At 45.6% G+C, this 14,897-nt stretch overlaps 1 protein-coding gene across 2 annotated transcripts in view; it reads right to left on the bottom strand.

Annotated features, from left to right (window-relative positions):
* Positions 1-14,897, bottom strand: part of PDIA5 (protein disulfide isomerase family A member 5) — a 92,136-nt gene that overhangs the window by 76,354 nt on the left and 885 nt on the right. The gene's annotated exons all lie outside the window — the stretch shown is intronic.

Below are 14,897 nucleotides of genomic sequence, written 5' to 3'. Positions count from 1 at the left end.
AGTCACAACCCACAAACCCTGATAACAACAATAATAACAACATTAATGATGCACAAACTCTCTGCTTTGTCAAGCCCTCAGGGGGGAGAGGGCAGCGTCTGAGAAGTGCTTCAGCAGCCAGCCACCTTCCCAGCCAGCCATAGAACTATTCCCGGGTATGGCAGCTCTTTACATTCTAAGTTACTGGCTTCGGATCGTTCTGCTCACCAACCCTCAGCTTTAACAGTATTTACACTAGGGCCTGGGCTCAGACCCATAAAATGTTCCCCCAGTGCAGGGCAGAACACTGCTGGGAAGGCCAGCTGCCTCTGTTCCTGCTGCTGGGGAATCCTGGAGCCCCACATGTCAGCGTCCCCTGTCAAAGTATATACCCCCTCTTAGAACACCATGCCCCTCCATCACAGTAACAGCAGCCTCCACCCCCACTCAGAGCACAGGTCCCCTTCAGGGCCCAGCAGCACCCCGGCTGCTGGGCACAGAAGCCCTCACTCCACCTCCACCACAGCTGGAGGCATGAGCCTTTTCATCTTCCAGATGCCCTGAGTGCTCTCCTGCCCGTATCAGGGCCAGCCTACAGGCCCACTCTCATCTTCTCCCTTTGAGGGATCCCCACCCCTCAGACAGCACAGAGAGAGCACTGCTTCGGGAGCCAAACAGACCTGGGGTCAAACACGGGCACCGTCATTTAGAGCAACATGACCTCTCAGAGCACCATTTCCCCACCTGTAAAGTGGAAAGGATAATACTGATACCTCCTTTGCGGGCATGGCTGAGGATTAAATGAAGGGGGAAAAAGCACATAGAGAACCTAACATAATGCTTGGCACACAGAAGTACATAATAATCAAAATTATCTTATTAGTACTATTAGTGAGACAAATCACAGAGCAAGAACAACAGTGAAACGGGAACCACCTCTTCCTCTCCAGGGCCCTGGCTACAACGAGGCAAAACAGCACGTCCAGGCAGGAAGGAGCATGCACGTACACAACATTCAGGATATAACCTGAAACCTGCAATAATCACCCATCTGCATGGCAACCCAGACCGAGAGGCCACGCGGTACATGTAGAATGCTCCTTCCAGATTCTGTGCCCGTTTGCTCCTCACAAAACCTAACAAGTGGGTGCTGGCCTCATCTCACAGATGAGGAAACTGAGGCTCAGAGAGGTTAAATTGCTTACCAAGTCACACAACAGGTAAGCAGCAGAGCAAGGACTAGAGCTCAGGTCTCCCAGCTCCTGCCCAGAGGTGGTCTATTATTCTCAACCCCACAAGCTCCCTGGACCCAAGCAGAAAGAGAGCACCTCCTTCCCTTCAGAGCAGCCAGGAAAAGCCCCAAACTTCCAAAATACCATGGCAAGAAGGGATTTATAACCCTCTGCAGTACCCTGTTCTCAGGGCCCTGGATCAATGAGCCCAGATGTGCTGTTCATTAGAAGTTGTGTACAGGAGTCTGAGCCCCTTTCCAGCTCACTCTCTCCCTCTCTAACACACAGCACACTTAAACTGCTCTCTCTTCACTTAACCTCACCCACCATCCCCACCAGACTAAGGAGATAAAGAGTGGTACAATCTTGGAAAATAATAGGGAGAACACTCCTTGCCACACTATACCCTCTGTTGGAAAAAGTTCCAGATCTCTGGGGTGCGTGCCAGCACCCTCATGTTCTCTGTAGCCGGGGAGGCTGGCTGTCATTACAGATTGACTATTCAATGTGGATCATGAAGCCAGGGGTATTCAATTATGTAAAAGCAGCTTGCTAAAGGAGGGTGATTTGAAGACAGAAATTTTAGCATTTAGGAAAAGGGGTGGAGGTGGAACTTGACCTTTTTTGCTCTGTCACCTGAAAAAAGATACCCTTCCTATGTTGGGAGCTGTGAAGAAACCGGTTTTAATTTAGTGTAACCCACATTTTGCTCAAAATAGTTTTCAAATGTCAGAATCTAAAAGTCTAGACTCTAAAGAAGCTGGTGGTAAAGGGATCCAGGAAAAATGTTAAAAACAGATGACCTGAACCCAAGGTCAGAGAATTCGAGCTGACTGAGAATTTAGAGCTGGAGGTTTGGTGGAAAGAGCCAGAAACCCAAGTTTTGCACTGGCTTTACCTTTTGGTCGTGTGACCTTGGGCAAGTCTCTCTTTTCTAAGTCTCTGTAAAATGAAGGGACTTAAAATAATTTCCAAAGTCCCTGCCAATTGTGACATTTTGATAAATCTATCCTCATGATCACTACCAGAGAAGTACTGTAAGGTAATTATACCTTGTGACAAAAACTGCTGAGTTTCTCTGGATCTGTGGCCACCCACATTAAAAGTCACTCCTCTGTGTCCCTTGCAGCAAGTGTGGCTGGCTGTGCAACTAAACTCTGGCCCCTCAGATATAAGCGGAAGTGTTTGGAACTGTTCCTAATAGACATTTGGGTCTTCTTAGTCTCCTCCTCCTCCTGCCAGATGGAATTTAGACAAGATGGCTACAACTCAAGCAGCCACCTTGAGACAATGAGGAGAAAGGACTTGTTACAGAGGTGTAGTAGTAAGATAAAAGGTACCTGGGTCCCTGACCCACAGGAGTATGTACTGGCCCTAGAACACCCCTTCCTAGGCTTCAACATGAGTGAATTACATGAGCTCTGTAAGGTACTCATTCTGGGTTTTCTGGCAGACATACAAATGGATATTGAGTCCCTACTGGAACAAAAGCCTAAATTGGAAAGAAATATTAACATTTGCTCCAGTTGGGATATTTCAAAGAGTCTAAGGCACTAAATCATGCATTATACTTCAGATAAATTGTTGTAAGGAAGGAGACAGAGGGACTATCAAAGATTTGGTTCACTGTGTTCCTCCTAAACTACCCAAGTTTCACCATGCCTGTTCCCGTCAGGTGTCTTGGTCACTTGGTGACAACTACCCACAAATGAAAGGAAAGTCAGCTAGTAGCTCTCCAGTTTCCCTGCAACCTCGGCTCTTTATGACTAAGAGGACCACTGCAGGAGACCAGAAGGCCTTGCAGTTCACAGGCTTGAGCTGGGCTGGCTGGTTTCCCCAACACAGCATTCCTCACATGCCATCTCAGGCCTCCAGGTAGCCCTCCAGAGCCAAGGACTCAAAATTCCTGAGGCGGGCCCACAGGGCTGAAAGAACGAAATATTTACAAGTCCATGTCCTCCACCCTACCATTTCATCTTAGATAGCTTATCATCAGAAAGCTCAAATTCCCCCCTCTCCCATGCCTATCAGCCTATTGCACTCTGAAAAGAGCAAACACATTCCTTCTTAGGATCCTAGAGGTAAAATACCCTAGCTCCTCACATGTGCCCTCAAATCCCTCACCATCCTGAATGATCTACCTTAGACACAGACATGTTCATGATTCTCAGAGCTATCCCCATAGCTGGCAGCAGAGTGTTAGAGCTTAAAAAGAATAATGTGCTATATTATTAGAATTTATTTGGGGAAATAAATATTGATGCTTTCATAATTCAAAATAGAGGAAATTAGTCTCAACACAAATCTTGACTGGTGGGTCACAGTTAAAAAAAAAAATTGAGAAACATCATTAACGAATCTCTTAAAATATGGCACCCAAATGTCACAAAGTGCTGGCAAAAGTACAATTCTTTTCAAAGTTATTTGGCACAATTCACCAAGTATCTCAAAAAAAGTATTTATGCTTCTTGACTTGGTAATTCCACTTTTGGGAATCTGTCCTGAGGAAATTAGCAGGGGTTCTGACAGATGACTCACACGGTCCTACTCGTAAGAGTCAAAAATTGTAAACAACCTAAATATTCAAGAGCAGGGGAATGGTCATTTAGAGGAAAACATTCAACAGAATAATACAGCCATTTAGATGATGTTTTCGAAGACTGCAATGAAGAAATATTTGCTTTAGTGTTAAGTTTCAAAAAATGGAGTTCAAATGTACATGGCATGATTATAACTACACACAAAATTATGCTCAGAAAAAGACTGGAAGAAAAAAATGCACCAAAGTAAAACTTCATCCTTAGATAGATTTCATTCTTCCCCTTTGTTTTTCTCAGTCACCATAATAGGCATGTCCAATTTAAATCTTTAAAGAAAAAAAAAAATTATCACCACTTGGCCACCATCAAGGAAATAATTAACAATCTCTAAGTATCACCCCATAAGCAAATGTAACTTCACAGCAGAGAAGCCTGGCAGAGACCTCCTTAACTAAGGGGCCAGCATTAGCACCACCAATAATGGGTAAAATTAGCACCATATGCCTCCGGATATAACGCACTGAACAGAAACATCATCAAAAACCCAGCTAAAGGACATTCTTCAAAATTATCAAGGTCACAAAAGACAAAAGCCTGGGAAACTGGTCCGGATTAAAGGAGACTAAAGAGATGATGACAATTCAGCGTGCCATTCTGAACTGGGTTCTGAGCCAAATGCTACATTCCTGATTTTGATCATTGTACTGTGGTTATGTAAGGGAATATCCTTGCCTTTTAGGAAATATTTAGGGGGCAAAGGTGCATCACGTCTGTGAACTTTATAAATGGTGAGGGAGAATGTGATAAAACAAATGTGATAAAATGTTAATATGTGTGGAATCTGGGTAAAGAGCAGATGGGAATCCTTTGTATTCTTCTTGCAACTCCTCTGTAAGTCTGAAATTAGTTAGAAAAAAAAAATTTTTTTTTACCTAAAAAAAGACAGGGGGAAAAAAAAAAAAGATGCCCAGAAAACAACCAAATACTGCCCCCCCACCTCTTCCACAGGACTTCCAAAACCCTCGGCCAGCCGGCTGGCCGGCCAGCGCTCACTAGTACTTTCCCGTGTAAGAGGAGAGCTCATCTGCCATTCTTCACTTCCAGCTACCTGTCTGTTCCTCTGCTCACCTGGCACCGCGTAGTTTTTTATAGGAACTATTATACGAAATCTGCAAAGCACTGTGCATGCAACACATACCCAGAACGTCTTTGATGAGAGACAGAGAAAGAGAAAGACAAAAGAACATTAATTTTTAAATATGGGTAATTTACATCCCTTAATAAAGGCAAATTTTAAGCATCTGTCACCAACCACCATGGCTAAACAGCACTCTTCACCAGGAATGAAGACCTAACCTCAAACCAAGTTTGGGAATTTCACCACTGGTACTTCCCAACATGCAAACGTCTACCCTACAGCCTCCGAAATAAAGGCAAGCACCATGAGTCCCTGAATGGGGTGTGTGGGTATGTGGGTGTAAGACAGACAGACAGGGCCTGGCTGAGATATGGACCCCTGACTATCTGCAGCGAGGAGCTAAATGTGCTTTTTAAGAGAGAGAGATGAGAAAGCACTTGGCAAGGAATAGAACCCAAGAGAGAATTCTTCAGTTCCAAAATTCAAGGCCTAGGGATTAGCCCATAATAATGACAATAGCTCCATGTACAGAGTGCTTACTGTGTGATCAGGAGCAGCTGAGCAGCTCACATGCCTATCTAATTCAATTATCTTGGCAAGAGACTTCAGTAGGTACTTGCAGTACATCTATTATATAGGTGAGGAAACTGAAACTAAGGAGAGCCAAGAAACCTGCTCAACATCACACAGCAAGAAGGTGAGAGAGCTGTGACTCAGACCCCCATCGCTGGTGCCCCAGTTGGAGCACAAAGACCACAGATTCCTGGAGCCACCCACATCTCATTGTTTGTTCTTCCAAATACAAAGCTAGCTGCATTTCTTATATGTTGCTTCCTTTAAAAACCATCCCTTACATGTGGTCTACACAGTACAGTTTTCCTCCCCTCTCTTCCCCCGCAACATGTGGCTGTCAACAAGGGACAATTCAGGGGCAGGACAACTGATCCGAGAGCTTATAAAAACAGGTTTTCTTATCCTGAAATTGCAACCGCAGTGCATTTAACCAGGACTTAAGTCCCTAAAGCTTTTAATGTTTTGAAAAACCTCTCCTAACGCCAAGAGGGCTTTGGGTCACTGCCAGCCTGGTGTGCCAGGCCTGCTAACAAGAGCTGGTAGAGGGAATAGTGAATTAGGCAGCAGAGAAGGGGGAAGAGCAGGTAAATTCCCACTCCAGAAATCGAACTTTGGCTCAAAGCTCAGTTAATTGATAAGAAAATAACAATTCAAGTGCTCATGACCCATGGTGTACATCCGTGCTTTTACACACATTATCTCGCTCAATCCTCTAAAGCTGAGGGTTTAAACCAGTGTTTTCCACCCTTCAGGACTCAACCCAAGAGCTGAGTCACAAATCAATTCAGTGGATCACCACCACCATTTTTTAAGTGACATCAAATAGAAAACATCAGTATGTATCATAAATAACAAGACTAAGTATTCAGCAAAACATTTATATCTGTTACATATACTTGGCTATAATGTAAAACGTACAGTTGTGCTTGCAGGAGTTGCAGCAAAAATATCTGGAAAAATGTCACAATCTGTGTGGGAGGTGGTGCTATCCCCACTTTAGAGATACGACCACTGAGGCTCACAGAAGTGAGCAAACACCCCTCAGGTGAAGCCCAGGACTCAGCCCAGGCCTTCTGAGCACAGTGAGTCAAGGTGAACGCTCCCCACTGGTGCCCCTCAAGCCCTCTCCACTCACTAGAGCTCCACCCAATACAAGACCGGAGAGGCCGGCAAATCTGCCTCCCCTTCCAACGCAGCCATTAAGCACAACCAACTGGAAAAAGCCACAGTGACAGCCTGACCCATCTTTCCCCTGCTCCCTGCTTGCCTGCAGTTCTCTACACGCCTTCAGGGAAAAGCAAAGCAGTGTGTGTTCAAGCCAAGTGCCACCTCACACTGTGCCCGGTGTACATGGATCATGACCTGGGCAGAACCTGGGCCACACCACCCAGCCCAGAGCAGCAGCCCTGGCTGGCAAAATACTATCCACCACACAGAATTAATGGTGTTTACTTGTAAATCTGCCTGGTTTGCACGCACACCAGCTCTAAGTCTAGGCTTTTTAGAAATAGATTCCTGGGCCTTATCCTTAAAGAATAGCATCTCACAGATCTGGGGAGGCCAGGAATCCAACTGTATACATAGACCCTTACGGTGATTTGGATCCACAGCCTGGTAGGAAAAACCTCTATCACTGACCCATCTTTGGAGCCCACATCACTCCCCTCTCAGATAGAGAGGCTCTCTGAGGACTCGCAACGACTTCCACATGGATAACGTTACAGATACCTCCAGTTCTCCTTTGCCTCAACCTCTTGAACCCCAGCAGGACACTCTTGGCCTCCCTTCTACCTCTCCAGCCACCCTTCCTATCTTCTTTGTAATCCCTCGTCCCCCCAACCTCCAAACGTTGAAGTTCCTCAGGGCTCGCTTGTTCTACCTTCTCTTCCTTCTCTCCATTCTCCATGGGGATCTCACCCACCTCCTGAGCAGCACCCCTAAATTAACATGTCCAGCCCAGATCTCTCTCTTCAGAGCCACATCCTCACATCCTGCTCACTCTGGTTCCTAAACTGGGGTCACATAGAATTCTCAAATGTTAAGAACCTAAATCTCATACAAATAGCATATTTCGAAGGGTTACTGAACTCGGTTTTAAGTTTATTTTGAGAGAGAGAAAGAGAGATCAGGAGAGGGACAGAGAGAGAGGAAGAGAGACAGAATCCCAAGCAGGCTGTATGCTGTCAGCACAGAGCTTTATGCAGGACTCGAACTCATGAACCATGAGATCATGACACTCAACCGACTGAGCCACTCAGATGCCCCAGGGTTACTGACGTCTTAATAAGTGACCCACTTAAAAATAGTTACATCAAAAAAGGATATAAAGGAAAAAAGGTTTAAAGAAGATCTCAAAAAAAAAAAGTTATAAGAAACTAATATGCATATGGTTCATGAAAAAAAAAAAAAGAATCCTGTTGTAAAACTGCTAAATTAGGTATCAAACTGGTTAAAATCCTGCAGGGCAATCACCTCTGGGTCTCTCTTCTCTACCAAACAGAAATCATTTGCATCTTATCTACCTTTAAAATATGGGTCCTAGAGGCGTCTGGGTGGCTCAGTCGGTTAAGCGTCCAACTTCAGCTCAGGTCACGATCTTGAGGTCCATGAGTTCGAACCCTGCGTCGGGCTCTGGGCTGATGGCTCGGAGCCTGGAGCCTACTTCCAATTCTATGTCTCCCTCTCTCTCTCTATCCCTCCCCCGTTCATGCTCTGTCTCTCTCTGTCTCAAAAATAAATAAACGTTAAATAAATAAAATAAAATAAAATAAAATAAAATAAAATAAAATAAAATAAAATAAGGGTCCTAAAGAATAATACAGTTATATTCCCTAGAGTACTGGATGGCCCTTAGGTGTCCCTCTTAGACAATGCTCTAATATGACATTAAAGAGACACTAAAGCATCTTTTATTTCCATGGTTTTGGATAACTTTTTTAAATATTTACTTATTTATTTTGAGAGAGAGTGAGAAAGAGCACACGTTGGGGGTGGGGAGGGAGGGGAGATCGGGAGAGAATCCCAAGCAGGCTCCAGGCTGTCAGCACAGAGGAGCCTGGCATAGGGCTCCACCTCATGAACTGCAAGATCATGACCTGAACCGAAATCAAAAGTCAGACACTTAATCGACTAAGCCACCCAGGCGCCCCTGGATAATTCTTCTTTACACTGGGGCCTATGAACTTGAGTGAGGAAAAATAGTATCTTTATTTTCACTAACCTCTAACTAAAATTTAGCCTTACTTTTATCATGAGTGTAGGCAACAAATTATAGTAGCACCAGCAGTGTCTGTGACTTTGCCACCAACAGAAATCATATATTTTTTAGCCCTTACCCCCAGAAACCACACTTTTCATATTACAATAGGTGGAGATATCCTGAAACACTGTTGATGCTCGTCACTAAATATTACCGAAAATATCAAACCTGCCATTAGATCTTCCTAAATGAAACATTAATAAATACAAATATTTTATCACATATTTGTTCTAGAATTTGGGAACTATATTTCAGTATCATTGGTTTCCTTTGTTGTACTATGCACTGTTTTATACACTTAAAAACATGATTCTAAGAAAGTCCTCTGAAAAGCCTTTCCTGACTTGCTGCATTAGGTTAGGGACCCATGTTACACATTCTCTTATCACCTTGTATTTCCTCTTTCCGGCACTTTACCACCTGAATTAAGTAATAAGTTAGTGGCTCTCCCACTAAGCAACAGGAGGAAGGGATGGTGGCCATCTTATTCATCATTATGTCACTAATGCCTTAGCATGGTATGTCTGACTCATAAAAGACTGTCAAGAAGTATCTGTTTAAAGAAAAAGAAAAAATAGGGCACCTGGATGGCTCAGTTGGTTGAGCATCTGACTCTTGATTTTGGCTCAGGTCATGATCCCAGAGCCATGGGATTGAGCCCTGCATCGGGCTCCATGCTGAGTATGGAGCCTGCTTAAGATTCTCCCTCTCTCGGGGCGCCTGGGTGGCGCAGTCGGTTAAGCGTCCGGCTTCAGCCAGGTCACGATCTCGCGGTCCGTGAGTTCGAGCCCCGCGTCAGGCTATGGGCTGATGGCTCGGAGCCTGGAGCCTATTTCCGATTCTGTGTCTCCCTCTCTCTCTGCCCCTCCCCCGTTCATGCTCTGTCTCTCTCTGTCCCAAAAATAAATAAAAACGTTGAAAAAAAAAATTAAAAAAAAAAAAAAAAGATTCTCCCTCTCTCTCCCTCTACCCCTCTCCCCCACTCGCACTGTCTCTCTAAAGTAAAACAATTAAAATTAAAACTAAATACATAAAAAAGACCTATGGGATGAATGAACATCTGGGACACATGTAGCATGCAGATGCTGGTCTACATTCCTTGGAAATAAGGAGCAGGTACCATACTCTGCCCAGGACCTAGCAAAGTCAGACCCTTTGACAAAAGTAAACCCACTTATTCTTCACAAGTCTGCCCTACTTGGCCCAACAACAGAACTTTCCAGCCAACCCCACTTCTCAGCTCAGATACTAGACCACCTCTGTGTTTCAGCCCCAGCGTAGGGCTCTCAACCTAGATCTCCGTTAATACCTTCCAAAGCAAGGATTAAAGCATCTGCTCATGAGTTAATGACATCTGCTCATGCCAAAGGGTTGGGGGAATAGTAGGATTCTCTGGGGGGTCAGAAGATGGACATTCTACTCCAATCCCAGCCAGCTGCAATGAAGTCAGGCACAGCCTCACCATCAGGCCATCTGGGAACAGAGTACACATCAAACTGGGGGCTCAGGATGCCCTTGGAGAATAAAAAGACACCAAAGGCTATTCTAACCCCACAGTCCATCTGAGTATTTAACCCCCCACCACATGATTGCAAAGCTAATTATTTAGAAGTGGTTTCACCAAAATGAAATACGTAGGAATGCTTTGCAAACTCCAAAGCCCTCTATAGATACGCCAACTGTTTTATAATTCTCATCAACAGATCACCTGGGTAGCCAGAGGCTCCAGCCAGTACTGCAGGATGGGCCAGGCAGCCCAGCAATGGGTGGGCATCCCTGCTCCTCCCCTCTCCCACTGGGATCTAAGATGCTAGATGTGAAAAAAAAGGAAGGAGGAATGGGAGTGTGGGGCCAAAGAAACCGTGGAAGTCCTGGTAACATGAGCACTTAGGTTTCTTACACCCCATGCATCACTCTCTGACTCACTGTCACTTAGCCACCACCACCAGTTGAGACACAAGAGCCCCACTGAGCAAAACCGCAAAGCTGAAGCAAACCCGTCAGGGAGGCAGTCTGGTTGGTATCACCATTCTCAAAAGAGAGATTTCAGAAGAAAGGGGAGAGAAACATAAATCTTTAGACCCTCTGCAGCCCCCTCTACTTCCTCAGAGGCTCTGCAAGGGCCCACTGGGGAGTGGCAAGGAGCGAGTCAAGAGCCCAGCTCAGAGGAAGTGTGATGGGGAGAATCCCAGCAGCACAGCCCCCCAACTCACAGCCTGCAGTCTCTGCTCACACCCTCTCTGGCCTCCTAACCGGCTTCCCCAGCACCTCTCCTTCCCAACTTGAGATAACTGCCCTGGCTCCTATTTATTGTGCCCCCGCCCCGCCCCCATATGCCAAGCACTGTGCTGGGTGCTTCCTGTATTATTTCTGATGCTTTCATCAGAAATGAAATGGATATTTCATTTGCAGAAATGCAAATGGATATTATTACCACCACTGACAAACAAGAAAACTGAGGGAGGGCCCAAGGTCACACACCTCTTCAGTGCCCAGCTGGCTAAAAACCCATGTTCTACCCATTACATCACACTTTAACTTTATCTTATAGATGCAAGAGAAGAGAGAGGAAGAAAGTGTTGTTTTGGGAAAATTAATCCAGTCTCTTCCATTCCAACCCCAGTGTGGACTGACTGATCTTATTATTAAAAGGGCAGCTTTCATCACGTCTCTCCATCACCTACAGAACCAAGTCCCAAAAGCTTTGCCAGGCATTTAACATTCATCACAATCCACTTTTCCAATGTGATTTCCCCCTCCCGAGACTCAAATCTCTCCTTCCATCCAGACCGGCCCATAACTCCTCATTGTCTGTACTTCTACCCCAGATGGTTTCCTTTCTTTGCCTGCAAAACTAGTTCCTCCGGCCAACCATGGACTGGGGAGGACTGCATGCCAGGTCCTGGGCTAGGTGCTGGGAACACAACAGGCAGAACAGGGAAGATCCCCATTGTCACAGAGCCTGGAGTCGGCCCTCGTGAGGCGTGAGCTAGGACCCTTCTCTAGTGACTGGGGGCCCTCGGCCTGACCCTTGCCCAAACTCACAGCACTCAGCATTTGCCACCCACACGGAGCTCGGCTATTCCTCCCATTGATGTGCCAGTTCTGTTTTAAAATTTCCTCTGTAATGTGTTTGTTTCTGTGGGAAAAGTGCACTCCAGGTTCCAAACAGCATTATAAATGGCAATTAGGTCCCCAGGCCAGCCCACAAAAGCCTATTAAATATATAATGGTGTAGAACCTAAATATGTATACATTAAAAGCTCTGCAGGAGAGACCAGGGACAAACATCTCCTGCTTCCTGCACCTCCACCCACTGTCCCACCAGGTTCTGAGCATCAAGCCAGCGTCAAGCCACCATCAAGGGCAGAGGCCCTAGCAGTGGCTTGGGAGAAAGGAAGCAGGTGGAAGATGGGGGGCTGGGATGGCAGAGATGGAGCAGGAAGAAATCTGATCTATAATTCAGGAGACTGGCACCAATCCCAGCTCTGTCTTTACAAACCCAGCAGCCTTGAGACCCTTCCCTCTCAAAGCCCCACTTCTCTAAAATCAAAGAGCTGAGTTATATCAGGAGTTCTCAGACCTCTGAATCTCAGGGATTGGCAAAATATATTTTTCAAAATGTATTTTATATATTTTTAAAAACATTTTAAAATATATAACATGTTTAAAATATATAATGTATATTATACATTTAAAAATAAATTTTATCTCCAAAAGACTTTCTTAAAAAAAAAATCAATATACCATCACTACTTAATTTTTTCTAAAGGACACTGAAAACCGCCCCTTCCCTTCAATATGGACATCATGTCAGAAAAATGGACAAGTTTTTAAACTGAAAGTATCTGGATTCGTGGAAAAACCATTCACCATTATTACTTTTCCAGTGTGTCTATGGACCAGTTGAAATTGTCACAGCCCAGTTCCAATCCTTGGCCTGATGCTGGAACCACTTGAGCCAGATGACTTCACGTCCCCTCCAGCTCTGACATGTCTCCATTCTGAGGACTGGATGTCGACCACACCACAATCAGCATGGATGGCCTGGGGAAGGAGCCACCGCAGGGAGGAGCTGAGAAGGGCAGCAGGAAGGGGCAGCCAGCTGCAGGGGTGGGGCCAGGGCAGCACAGCCTCCCCAGACCGAGGGCAGAGATACCTAGCCAGGAGGGAAGGGCTAGAACCAACCTGTCCCAAGTGCTGACTGTGACTCTTCATCCCAGTATTCTTCTGGAAGGCTGAGAGGCCCCAAAGGAACCTTTTTCCTTAATTAACTTTTCTGATCAAAAAACAAATACACATCCATATAGAAAACTTGGGGAAATAGAAAAAAGCATAAACAGAGAAATAAACAAAAGTCACCCAGAGCTGTGCCTTCTAGAACAATTGCTGTTAACATTCTGATGCACTGCTAATTCCTCAATCACATATGAAGCTATCTTCAGCTACCCTGGGATTCGTTCTGTACCTTGCTTTACCCCTAATTATGAAGCACTTTTCCATGTCCCTAGATACTCTTCATAAGCATATAAAATATTTTGATAGTCAACATGGCATTCTAATAAATATAAATATTCTTTATAAACATCACTTTCTATGGCATGGACAGGACCCAAAATCATTTAACTATGCTGTTATTGTTGAGCATTTAAGCCATTTCTATATTTTTACTATTGTAAAAAACGTGGTAGGTATATATCCCTGTCCGTGAATCTCTATAGATCCCTTTATACTGCTTCATGTCCCTTGGGTCACAGTCCAGTGCTCTGCACATATCAGCTCTCAGTAAATATTGAGCAAACGAGGAAACCCAATACACTCCTAGGACCTTGGGAGCCCTTATTGGACATACATAGAGTTTAAATTTACAGAGGCCCACCCTGGTGTCCATCAGCCACTCAGCACTGGCCCTGCACCATTGACACCTGCTGAGCCAAGCTAGGGCATGGGGAAAGGAGAAGGTCAATTTCATGCTGCAGACTCCCAGGTTCTGGTGCTCTCAGCAAACCTACCCATCCTTCCACACCTGGAGATGGAGAGCACCAGCAGACCTTAACTGCCTCACTGACTCCCCCCACCCCCACTTCCTCCAGACTGCACAACCCACTGCCTCAGGAAAGCCATGGCTGACCTCTGACCTTCCCACCAAATTAATGAGGAGGCTGCCAGCACCTCGGGTATTAGTGCTCACTGCCCTGTCTTTATTTGCTCACAGGACTGACTCCGTTGCCCAAGCCAGGGCGGCACCGGAGGTCAGGGATAATCTGTGCTTTGCTCTCCATCCAAAATCCAATCCAGCGCCGAACATCGTTGATAAATAAATGGTTGCCGAAAGAAACTTGTTTCCAGTCAGATTCCCAAGCCCTCTATTTTTATAGAAGGGAGACGAAAAAAGAATAGAGGAAAGCAGGACCCCCTAAAACAGCCCAAATGCAAAGACCTGATAGGGGCTCCCGCTGGAGCTGGCCCCCTCTGCACAGTCCTGCGGTATCTCCTGGCCCAGAGACCTGCCCAAGTCAGCTGGATCCAGAAAACAGAATGCAAACAGATCATCCACAGGTAGACGCAGGTAAAGGGGCACTGTCCCATTCCAGACTAGTTCTATCCCAGAGGGAGAACGGTCAGATCTAGGGAACAGGAAGCAGCCTTTCCCACCGACTTCCAGACAACCAGAAAATACAGGGCCACTCCTCCTTGGTGATGCCCCAAAGGCAGGATATCAAAAGATGAAATTGTTTAAAGCAACTAAATCCACACTCCAGTTTTTCTCCTCCTGTTGCCCAGCATTCTCGTCACACCCAACAGAAAACAAAAAAATCTGGGTTGGAGAGGGTACCCACAGCAGAAAGTTTCTGGGAACTTCATAGGGAAAAAAGGAACCAAGATCGTCCTGAAAGAAGGGAGACCGACCAGAAGTTATGGAGTGATGTGGAAAGAGGCCACATTATCCCATCACACACCCACAGTAACACCGAAGCCAAACCTGGAGAGCCCTGGGCACTGTGGACAAATACAAACATTTTGGCCTCTTCTAGGGATTTCCTGGAGCCACCCCCGCCCGCCACTGCCCCTTTCGATTCTAAGCAAACTCCTCTCAGCGAGCCCACCACTCCCAGCACGCTGGCTCACCCCTACTCCACTCCTGCATGATTTTGCAGTTCACAGAACTTCCTCCA

The sequence above is a fragment of the Herpailurus yagouaroundi genome, unplaced genomic scaffold (genome assembly GCF_014898765.1).
Source record: "Herpailurus yagouaroundi ecotype Mexico unplaced genomic scaffold, PumYag 162, whole genome shotgun sequence".
Taxonomy (NCBI): Eukaryota; Metazoa; Chordata; class Mammalia; order Carnivora; family Felidae; genus Herpailurus; species Herpailurus yagouaroundi.
This window is presented reverse-complemented; position numbering and strand designations above follow the sequence as displayed.